This window comes from Drosophila innubila (genome assembly GCF_004354385.1).
Source record: "Drosophila innubila isolate TH190305 chromosome 3R unlocalized genomic scaffold, UK_Dinn_1.0 2_E_3R, whole genome shotgun sequence".
Lineage (NCBI taxonomy): Eukaryota > Metazoa > Arthropoda > Insecta > Diptera > Drosophilidae > Drosophila > Drosophila innubila.
Genome location: NW_022995380.1, coordinates 14,302,620 through 14,314,943, shown reverse-complemented (window position 1 = coordinate 14,314,943; position 12,324 = coordinate 14,302,620). Strand labels below are relative to the sequence as shown.

General features: G+C 37.5%; 1 protein-coding gene across 1 annotated transcript in view; it reads left to right on the top strand.

Annotated features, from left to right (window-relative positions):
• Window positions 1-4,447: 4,447 nt before the first annotated feature.
• The window catches only part of LOC117790178 (glutamate-gated chloride channel), a 35,727-nt gene continuing 27,850 nt past the window's right edge, over window positions 4,448-12,324 (top strand). Inside the window, exon 1 of the mRNA XM_034629502.1 lies at window positions 4,448-4,462. The gene's annotated coding sequence lies outside the window, so the exon portion shown is untranslated. The remainder of the gene's footprint in view (window positions 4,463-12,324) is intronic.

Sequence of the window (12,324 nt, the reverse complement as noted above, 5' to 3'; positions counted from 1 at the left end):
AAAGTACAGGAAACTCAATTTGTTTGGCTGAAAGTTTATTTTAGCTTTTTAGCATTCCAATGACATCTTGGCCTATTTGCGGTGGTTGCTGCCATTCAGCATACTGAACTTTTTAGACATTCCTCTTAACGCACCTGACAAACTCACTTTAATGTATGTCAGACTTCAGTGCTTTGGAAACATGAAGAAAACAACAATAAACAGCGGCCTCTTTTTGACATTTGAGTGACATTATTTGTGTCAACAATAAAACACTCAAAATACATGTCAGTCAGCTAAGTGTGAGATAGAGAGAGAGAGAGAGAGAGAGAGAGAGAGAGAGAGAGAGAAAAAAGAGAGCTAGAAGTAGAGAAAAGTTGAGCAATAGAAACCGAAACGGAACCAGAACCATAAACTAGAAACCGAAACAGAACCAGACGGGGACAGTATATACAATTTAAAATTCAATAAAACTTCAATCAGCGTTCTTAAATGTGTATGTATATACATGTCTGTGTGTGTGGGTGTGTGTGTGTGTGTGTTGGCACACTCAACAACGACAGCGCCCAGCAATTTAAACAAATTGAAAGCAAGCGCAAATAAAAAACAGTTTGTTGCCACTTTTCACATCAATTACGCACTTCAGCCAAAATAGACGACGACGATGACGACGACGACGAAGACGTAGAAAAACGAAGCAGCTGGCGCTGTTGTTGGCTCGTAAGGAGACGAGACGACGAGAGATGTCCTCGTTGGTGGCTGCTTCTAGCACAAAAATAACACTTGAAACTAAACGCGCATTCAGGCGACGACGTCGCTGTCGGCATCGCTGTTGTTGTTGCTGTTGTTGTTGCCGTTGCCGTTGCTGGGCGTGCCGCACCCCATACCAACAACAACAATTTTCGCCTGCGTACACGGCGTTTTTTATGCGCCAACTGGCAGCCTCTGGGTTGTACCTACAACTGCTGCCTCCCTGCGTCCGTTTCAGCCCCCTTCTTCTTGTCCGTACAAAACTCAAACCCTAATAATTTGAATACGTGTGAGTTGCTCTCTGTGTGCTGTGTGCTTTGTGTGTGTGTGAGTGTGTGTGTATGTTTGTGTTTGCCTATGTTTTCGTTTGCAAAAAGCGAAAGTAAATGTTTGAAAATCGTAAGGAAGGAAAAATCAAGTAAGCATAAAAAAACGTAGAAATGAAAAAAAAAGTATATTTATCTTTGCCGAAGATAATTTTCCCTTGATGGGAGAGTCTATTAAAATGATTGAGCATTTACCGAATACCACGGTGGAAATTAATGACTGCACATTAACCAAAGATAAGATTATGCGTAATAAAAATATATTTCATTTCTGTTTATGGTTTTCAAATATTTTCCCATAATCAATTATATAAATTTTATATAGCTCAGCAGGCATATTTAAAAAATTGTTATCTCATATTTCAGTACACCCTTTTATATATTATATTGAATGTTGTTAAATTTCTCACTAATTCTTTGTCAGTCTTTAAAAATATGCACTGAGATTCAGGGAAAGTAATCGAGCTATGGAAAATTATTCATAATCTTCGACTTATTTCACTTTCCTTTTAAAAGGACAAGTAAGTGATTTAGATTTTGATAAAAAATAAAAATAACATCAAAAATAGTGATTTCACGTAATATATATATTTTTGTTTCAAATACAGTGAATATAGTCAGATTTGTACAAAGTTGCTCAATATTTATCATTATCATTGATGAAATTCCATAAAAATCAATCATTTTCAAATCGTATCGAAAATTTACAAATTTATTTGCCAGGTTCATCCTATTATTATTATTTTTCTTGTAGGTGTATTCCTTGCCATTGATTTTTTTATTTAAAAAAAAAATAATATTATTACGAATATAATGAAAATAACTTTTTAAAGAGCACACAATTTCACTTGCATTGCGCCAAAACAAAGACTAAGCTGGCATCTCGATAAAAGTAATGAACTGAGCTACTTCTTTGTCACTTACGTTGACATATTGCCAACTTCAAGTCAAACTCACAGTATCCCTTGTAAGAGTATAGACAAAAAAAAAAAACAAAAATTCCAACTCGGGTTTTTATTGCGCGTGATAACAAGCGGGGAGTTGTAGAATTGAAGTGGGAAGTGGGAATAAATATTACTGGAAATGAGGACTAGGGAACTGAGAGTGGTTGTCGTTGGTCGTTGGCACTGTTTGCTATGGGCTGGTCTGGACAGCACTGTTTGATGTTATTATAGATGACGATGACGGCGATGACGACAGCGTGTGGCATCCACACAGAGTACGCGTAGTCGATGATGATTTTTGCCTTCTTGTCGAGGCTGCCAATCAGAGCCAACGGCTGCAAATGTCTTGTTCTTTGTTATGCTTCAGGTTGTCAAGGCTGCCTCAAGTACAAGCACGAGTAAATTGTATGTGTGTCTGTATATGTTAGAGTGTGTGTGTGTGTGTGTGTGTGACGGTCATTACTCTGTTGCCTAGCCATTGCTATTGACAATAATTCTAGGTAACTTAACTTGATGCTATCTATTTCGGCACTTAAATCTCAACAAGTCTGCAGAATATTCTCAGCTTTGTTTGCCATTAGTACAAATCAAAAGAACTACTGCATAAGTGTACATTCTTTAATTAATTATCAAAATAAGAACCATTTAATTAATTAATTAACAATCGTTTTTATAGAGCTAAGAACCTTTTTTACTTAGTTTCGCTTTGCATTATTAAGTATACGACAAGTTGGTGTATTTATTTATTTATTTAGTTATATTTTAGTGTCTGCTACTGCTGCTGGCTTTTATTTTTTACCTGTTTTTGCTTCTGTTTGGATATTCTGCTTGCTTTCGGCATCACAGTGTTGGCTTTAGCTGTGACACTGAACAACATGCAATAATAACAATTTACATATTCATGAGCCGCTTACGCACACAAACACGCTAAAAACAGGCAACAGCAACGACAACAAAGAGGCAACAACTAGAAATAGAGATGGCAGCTTGTATAAAGAGCAGGCACCGCTTAAAAAATGAAGAAAAAAGAATGAACTCCCTTTAGAGCACAATCGCTAACCTGAACCCAACCTCAACCCCATCCCCAAACACAATCACAATACCAATAACGAACCCAAATGCCCTTTACCAATCATATACGAAACAGCCCTTTTGTTAACAGCGAGAGTAACAGAAGCTGACCAAATATTGATATATGGGCCAAGCTCATTTATTTATTTTCATATTTTTATGATGTTTATTTTAGTCGTGTCTTTTGTTAGTGGCGTCTGACTTGAAAATTGTATTCAACGTGTCTTACAATGTTTGATACTGATTGAGATTAAAGGAAGCTATAAGTAAGTATGAGCGTAAGATAATCTTGGCTTGTTTTATTTATAGTTGTCAACATGAGTTACCAGCCAAGTTCCTTGGGGAGTTTCTGGGTCAGCGCCGATGGCTATGAATTGCAAATGAATGGCAATTCTCAAAATAGCCGTAGTTATGTGAATTTTGAGGCTGTGGCCACTGCCACTGCCAGAGCCACTGTGCTGCCGATGGTTGCTATAGTTGCTCTTAGTTTTTGCTCTTTAGCAATCTCAGCAGAACCTACCACAAAAAAAAAATAAATCAAAACAAAGCAGCGACATCAACATCGACGAGAACGACGACGACGTCAACAGCGACTGAGGCGTTATACCAGGCGAAAACGAAGAGCACACGAAGATGTTGTCTCTGTTGCTGCTGCTCAGTCTTGTTGTTGTTGTTGTTGTTGCTGTTGCTTTTAGCTTTACAGCATCCACATAACGACAGCGTCGGCGCTGGCATCGATTTTCGCTCTCTGGCAGCGACGCAACGCTCGCATCGTTAGACTCTGGACTAGAGCGCCGCTGCCTCAGTCAGTCAGGTGCAGACAGTTGACGTGTACGGTTTGTGAAGCGGAAATGCGCTAAACATTTCGCGACCCAATAGAGAAATTGAGTTGCCTGCAAAACAGTAAGAACAACCACGCCAACGACAACACATCAATGCTAACAAATGTACAACAAGAGTGCACAAAGCGAATTATTATTACAATGTGAAACACAAACAACGCATTAGCAAAACCCTATATGTACATATAAAAAGCAGCAGCAGCAACAGCAACAGCAACAACAATTGCAATAACAATACAACGTTGACCACGTCAAAAGTCTCGCGCGCGTGGCTCAGTGTGAGTGTGCCCAAGTGTGTGCGTGTGCGTGAGTGTATGTGACAGTGAGTTTGTATGTGTGTGTGTAAGTGCTGCATGTCACATATCAGCAGAAAAAGAAATAAGGTTCCGTGGAAAAACTCGCAGCGTAGCAGCAGCAGCAGCAGCAAAGAAATTTGTTGAACAGCAGAAGGCAAAACCAACAGCAACAGAAGCAGCGACAGCAACATAGACAGAAGCAGAAGCAGCGACAGCGGCAGCGACAGCAACAGAAGCAGCGACGCCAGCAGAAGGTAGGGCAAAGCAATATATTTACAGTAAGAGCATACAACAACGCCAGCAGCATACTCACCACACCCTGATCCTGCAGGAGATGTACAAGTAGCGACAGCAGCAGCGGCAGCGGCAGCAGTAGCAACAGCAGCCGCGGCCGCAGCAGCAGCATCAGCAGCAGCAGCAACAGCAACAGCAGCAGCAGCAACAACAACAGGCAGCAGCTGCGCAAAGAGCAGCAATTGCTCTCTGGCAATTGTACTCTCACTCTCCCACAGTCTCTTGGCCTCTCTCTCTCTCTCTCTCTCTCTCTCTTTCTCTCTCTCTTAGCTGCTTCACGTGGAGTCTGTGCAAAGCAATTGGCATCCATCGTATCCGAGTTATAAAAGTTTTGGTTCAGTTGTCTTTTGTAATTTTTCGTAGCATACTTTTATGCTGCCAGCACAGCGATTTTCTTCTTTTTCCTATGCTTGTTCAGGTTTTTATTGCCTCAGCATTTTCTTAGCTTAAGCAGAGTTGATTTTTCTGCTGCTGCTGCTACTGCTGCTGATATTGTTGTTATTGTTGTTATTGCGATTATTGTTAGAGTGTGCGTATGTCTGTGTTATAATTGAGTGGCCAATTTTTGAGCGTTGCCGCTGGGCGAAAGCGTGCACGAAAATTGATACAATGTGTAAACAAAACTAAACAATTACGTGAAATGAAATTGAATTTTGGATCAAGCTGCTTGCTCTGACCTTGTGCAGAGCCAGAGATAACGATAACAGCTGAATCCAAGCACAATTAGAGCAAATGCAGGCAATGGCCATCTTGATGGCAAGCCAATAAAAATGTAGGATACTGTGTCAGTCACACACACACACACACACACAGTCACACACGCACTGAATACTAAGACATTGGCATGCCATGTGCGGTATGTGTACGTGTAAATGACCGGAAACTGTGCTCAAGTGCTCCACATTCCCCCAACAACAATATGATGAAAAACTGCCTCATAGACACATAGCCAAATGCGAGATGAGGCTACTTGCCAGAAGTCGTCGTCAGTTCTCTTTTGACTCTTCTTTTATTTATTTCTTTCCTTCTTTTTTTTTTGTTGTCTTGCTGGGAAGCACTTCAATTGTCAAATTGTTCTTGTTTATTGTTGCAATAGTTTTGTTGATGGACAGGTTTGCCATTCAGTCTCAGTCGTAGTCTCAGTTGGTCCTCGGTCTTTGGTCCTCGGTCCTAGTGTCCTTTCACTTGTTTTTAAAGTGATTTTCGCAGACGTAGTCGCTTTTTATGGCGTTTGTCGTTGTCGTTGTCGTTGACGTTGACGTCTCGCACAAGCAAAACAAAACAATCAACACGGAAGTCTTTTTTCGTTGTTTGCCTGTTGTTTATTTTTTTTTTTCTTTACTTTACTCTTGTTCTCCGCGCGTGTGTGTGTATGTGTGTGTATGTGTAAATCATCGTGGCCTAGTGCGCTGCTTGAGGTTGACGTGCGCTGGCTTTTGTGTTTCCACCGTTGCGAGTTTTATGCACAAGTTGATTGTGAAGTGTTTTAGCTTTAGCGAGTTGACATTTAAGTTTTCACTTGGTCCCAGAGTTTCCACAGGGAGTCAGCAAGCAAGCAACTGACAAGCCAACAACAAACTTTGTGGCTCCATTTTATAGTTGACAAACGAGGTTTTCGCAAATAAATGGCTTTTAAATTATTCAAAATGTCAATCGAATTAAAACAGTTTCAGATTTAAAACTGCTTAAAAGTCATCAATAATGATAACAAGCATTTGGACCCACCTGCATTAACACACGATCTTTCGGAGCTTATTGTAATCATTTGTTAGTACTAAGCTAAATTTCTTCACAAAGAATTATTTTGCAATTTGTAAATTCTCCAACTTGTGCTTCAAATATTTCTATCAAATGAATTATTAAACTAGAATGAGAAGAATGTCTGTGAAACGTTTCCTCCAAATGATTTTTGAATATGCAATAATAAGTTAGTTTGATATCGTAAATCGTAAGGAATTATTTTAATAATTTTTACATTAAAATTTGGCATTGAATATTTCTCGTTCATAAATTATATAAATATGAAATTGAATCACTTAATTATAATTTGACTAACAGAAAAATTAAGTTTCGCGACCTTATATTTTCCAATAAATTTAAATGCCATTTCATAATTCTTGTGCATTAATTAAGACAAAAAAGATGTTGAAGGGAAAATCAAGAGCTGTCAAAACGACTTAACAGATTCACTTAAAAATTTGGAATGCACATGAAATCGACAAGTGGCACAACTTACATCTTAAGTCAGAGTAAATTGAAATATGTATCTGGGTAGACATACATACTATATATATAAATATATATATTAAGAAAGAAAGAATGGAAACAACAAGTGAAGCCAATGGAAGAAGCAAACAGCATTTTGTAAATGGCACTACTGAAAATGTTGAGATACTTCAGGAGTGCCACATTCAGCAGAAGATACTCAGCTCAGATACGAGTATAAATGAAATATATAGAAACGAGATAGTTAGCGCTCGGCCAGACAAAGAAAAAAGGCAATTATAGAAATACAGACGAGCAGCAACAAATAATAAAAGCAAGTTGCCATAGACAATCACATCAACAGCAACAACAGCAACAACAAGTCCACGACAAGTATCTGCAAAAGTTCTGCAACGTTTTTCGCATATTAAACACAGTTGAAGTTGACGACGTCAACGTCACTAGCAACAGCGACTGCGACGCCAGCGGCGACTGTGGCAGAGGGCAGCAGCTTCGCGGCAGCCTCATTATTTATTTGATTGCCCGCACAGCCAATGCTCAAATTACCCCCAGGGAGAGTGGGCAAAATAACGACTGAATGGCATCCCCCACTTTCTCTCCTTCTTCTTTCTGCCTAACAAAGTTGTGGGAAAGCAACAAAAAAGAAACCGAACAGTCGGAGAGGCAATGGCATAAATGTAATTAATAAGGCAAATTAATGCAAACAATAATACAAATTCATTTTCATGCACAAATGAAACTAAATTACAACAACGTGAGCTTCTAAGCTTCAATTTGAATGAACAACAAGATAGAGCATCAACTGAATCTAAGCTAGCCATTTGGATGAGAATGGGATTCGTATAATATTATTGGTCAAGGCGAAAAATCGTCGTTTGTTACAGGAATATTATGTGAAATTATATATAGAAGGTTCTTTTCAAACATGTTATTTTTACTTTTTTTTATTGAATATGTTCTTATTATAATCGGTAAAATACCAAAAATAAATATATTATTAAGAGTTCATTTTTATTTTATTTATATTTAGATATGAAGGCAAAACTTGAATTTAAATTTACTCAAAATGCTTTTTTTAACACTTACCCATTTTCTTTTTTATATGCAACTTTTTGTTGGTGTTATGGGTTACAAACTTGTTGGGAATTGGTACTAGGCCCCGGCATGTAAGAGAATAATAAATGTTCACTAATAAACACAGGGCAAGCATACAAAAACACAAACACATCGACAACTAAACAGTTCGTTGAGCAGAAAAACGAGGAAATCTACTTAATCACGTTTAATTAAGGTGAGTTTATAAGTAGTTGTATGTGTATTAGTGCTCTAAGCATATATGTATGTGATTGTAGGTACAATTTTTTTGCGAATTGCTTTTATTACTTTTATATAGAGCCAAAGACACAAAGAGCTTGCCAGGTAATCGCAGCTTGGCCTTCCATAAACCAAACAGCTTCCATGTGCACATAAATGCAAATTAGGGTTAAATGTTGATGTGGACTGTGCATGTATGTGTGTGTGTGTGTGTGCATGTGCCCGAGCAAGGGTGTGTCAATGTATTAGTGGGCGCAATATAGAGGATTATAATAATAAGCAAGTGCTTAGCATAAATGGATTTATTGGCTGCACATTCATCAAGAGTCAAATGTTGGCACTTAGTTTGCATTAGTCGGTTAGTTGGGCATTCCTGAAGACCCATTCAGCCACAACCATTTTCTGGATTGTTGTTGTAGACTGTTGATTCTGTTTAGCAATTTATTGGTTCATTCTCGCCCCATTTAATTAGGCAACTTGTTCGGTGTGTCCTCTGTTGCTCGTCGACTCCTCGCTGAAGGAAGCCTTAAGGCTCTATAATAGTCTCTTGCGAGAGACCTTGACATCTGCATCGTTTTTTCAGTTCCTTAGGAATAGCAATTCTTGATCAACAACTTATTTGTGCTAATATTCATTGTGTTTTATCGTTCGATTTAAATTTCTTGATCGATTATTTTCAATGAGGACTTAATCGCCTGTCGATTGCCGGCTTTGCTATCAATTGTTCAATTTTATAGTGCTGTAAAGTGTCACAAAAAATAATGGTGACTACGGGCTGAGATCAAATATAAACGGTTGCTTTGTAAAAAACGGTTGCTGCAACAGCCATTTTTTTAAATTAAATTGACCGTTTTGTTGAACACCCATTTGTCAAGAGAACAGACCGACAAATTTATAAGCTTTTATTTCTCTGTTAAAAAGGAAAAAAATAATGATAAAGTAATATAAATATTATTTATTAAATAGAAAACAAAAATGAAATGGGAAATTAATTGTGTGTCGGATGTTTGGAAAACAAACATATCCGTTATACAATACATATACAAAATGTTATTGTTTTTCAAGCGATGAGAAATACTCTGTTAAGATGGCACGGTTTTCACCTATATAAATAGGTTATACAAAGCTCCGTTAAAATTTTGTAAATCAAATTTAAGCACTCGGTTTAAAAATACACGAAATATGGCTTGAAAAGTTTAGTTTTCTCTGTCATTTTACAATTCTTACTCAGTAAAATTAGTGGAAAATAGAATGTGGTTCATCGAGCCGATGACAGCAACAAATTCGTTAGTGGTTAAGCGTTTTAATAATACAATAATATGGATATAAAGGTAATTATTGCAATTTTAAGTTTAGGCACTGCCAATGCCTAAAATATGCTGTGCCTTTTATACGTTATAAACTTATAGTTCATAGACAAACTTAATATATATCTAAATTGTGTAACAAGTATCTCACAGTCAGGGTCTTGATTAGAGCGATCTTACTAGTTTAAGCTTTTTTTCTGTATGTGAACCGTGTATCATTGCTGTAATTGTCAGTTGTTTTGTCATCTCTCTGTGTCTTGTCAACGGTAAGAGATCTAAAATAACATAGAGGGAATCTTTCAACACATTTGGTTAATTGAAAAATCATGAGGGTCCTCATCATTAGCAAATGCTTCGAGACTTATGTCGTTCCACAGCTGTCACCCACACTTCCCGTTCCCTCGACAAGGTTTCCCATTTATGTAATCGATGCATGTCAAACAGCAAACAACAACTGAGTGGCGTGTGTGCTTTACATATGTGCTGAAAAACGAAACGAAAAGCACACAGAAACAAAACCAACTGAAGAGAGTGAGAACCAAGATGGGCGAGAAGAGGGAGAAGAAAGAAAACTAAAGCGGGACACAAAAACCTATCAAGTTGTGAGCTCGTTGATTTCAATTTGTGAATGTGAAATGCAGTCGCATTTGCATATTGCACATACGCCATGTGGCCCAGGCTCAGACCCAAGCACGTACTTACAACAAAAATGAAATAGCAAAGACCAAAAAAAAATCATTTTCTAATTAAGCGCCAGCAGAAATTAAAAGCATAAAATGGCTGACAACATGCAATCGTATGTATGTGCTACATACATATGTATGTATGTTTTTTTTTTTGCCTTTTGGAGGTTCTATCCCATTTTATAAATTTCATGCTCTGTAGGCGACGTTTTGGTTTTTATTGTATAAACAAAATGCTAGGATTTTAGTTTTGCTTTCGCCTTTACCATTGCCGTTGTCGTTGGCTAAAAAGTACATAAATTCCAAATAAGTCACGTTTCCGGCATTGTCTTCCCCAACCCATCCAACACACACACGCTCTTTCTCTCTCTCATATATATTGCCTAAAAATGTGCTTTGTTGTGGCGTCTGCGGGCAAGTAAAAATATAAAAATAGTCAAGGGAAGCAACGGACTATAGAAAACAAAATGCCAAAATGAATGTTAAATAAATGCGAGCAAAACAGAATGGTTGATATGAAAGTTACGCGACGTCGGCTAAGGGGGATGCTGTGAGGTATTCAAAAAGTTTTTGATTTGTAAAGTTGTACGGTTCAAGCTGAACGGGAGAACTTTGATATTTTCAGCGTACCTTTTAAGCTGATTTGCAGATTATTATCAGCAAGCAACAACAATGCGTTGCCCAGCCATGTGAGAGACAGATGGAATCCATGTCTAGTCCTACAATAAAATACTACTTAAATGCTCTTCCTTCTTAAGAAGGTTCGATTTTTGAGAGACGTTAAGAAATTAAAATATTTTGAATACAGTCAATATTAAAGCTGTATCAATTAATATTATTAGACGTACTTTGTTGCACAAATTTCTCGTTTTATACAAAATATAGTCAGGCATTTAATCATATAATAATATATACATATGCATTGCCACATATGCATACCCCATATACCCTAGGAATTCGCTTATTTATATGTATACCTGGCCATTCACCCCCTACCACAACCCAGACAACTGACAGCTTATTTTTATTCACCGCACTTTTACTCTCCCATTTCATAGAGTTTATTATGCTGCATATTCTGGTGCTTCTGTTGCTGCTTCCCACTATCCCCCTTATCATTGTGCGGACGTATTATACGTACTTTATGTGCATATTTTTATACCCTGGCTGATGAAGAGAGACAAGCTACACGATTTCTTATAGCCATGTCCGACAATCCATCTCTATGGACCTCGCAATGCCAACAAGTTTTTTTTAGCATTTAAGATAACCCAAAAACTTAGAATCTTCGTCAGTCCGTTGGTCAGTCAGAAAACGGAGGGAGCAAGTCTATTAATTTTCCTTCAAGGGTATTTAGTTGGAAACACTTTGAAGATAGTAAGGAATATCTCGTAGTTTATAGCATTTGCTGCTCGCCATTTGCTTTGCATTTTTACGACTCCAATTTGTCGTCTATTTGTTGCTGTTTGCCTGCCTGAAGTTTAATTAAATAAGTTTTAAGCGGATTGCACTGCAGGCTATCCATCCATCCAAACCATCTGGCAAATGGCAGCTCTTGTAGTACATGGCGTATGTGTTATGTTTAATTGAAATATGCAAGCGGAGGCAGCGTCCAGTGATTTTTGAATAACAAATTAAGCTATTTTGAATGGGTAAAATGAGGTGTTGCAATTTGATTGCATCTCTAAGCGAGATTTGCATTTTTAATGCGAATTCATAAAAGGGTTATGAGTTGAGAACGGCGAGCTTAGCATAATATGACCAGCAATCAGATTAGTTGATACAGTAAATAATTGTTCAACTTAGCTTAAATTTGTGGCATTATATTCTCTATTTGCATAAAGAACTTTAGCAACAAATAAGCGACTTTTATTTGATATAATTTTGACCTTCTAAGTCTAATAGTTTTTCGCTTTGTTTCTGTATATTCAACGCTGTAATCACCTTTAACTGAGAGCCTTTTGGAACCAAATTTGTATATGCCATATGCAGATGAAGTTTATTTAAAATTTTGGGAAAAGAGTTCCTTAACTTGTTAGCATATGCGTCTACTAAATACTTTACATTTAATCAAATTTGGGTAGTTGAAAAACTTTTAATGAAATCCGCATTTCAGATTCAATTTCAATGAATTTGTGAAATACTTCTCACATTTTTTTAAAAAGCTTCTCAATGGAATGGCCATTTAATATACACTCCAGTGTCGTTGAGGCGTCAAGTATATCCTGATTATTGCAGTGCGGCCATTTCCTGGCAGGTTGTGGTAGCACTTGGCTGGTTACCTTCCTTTCT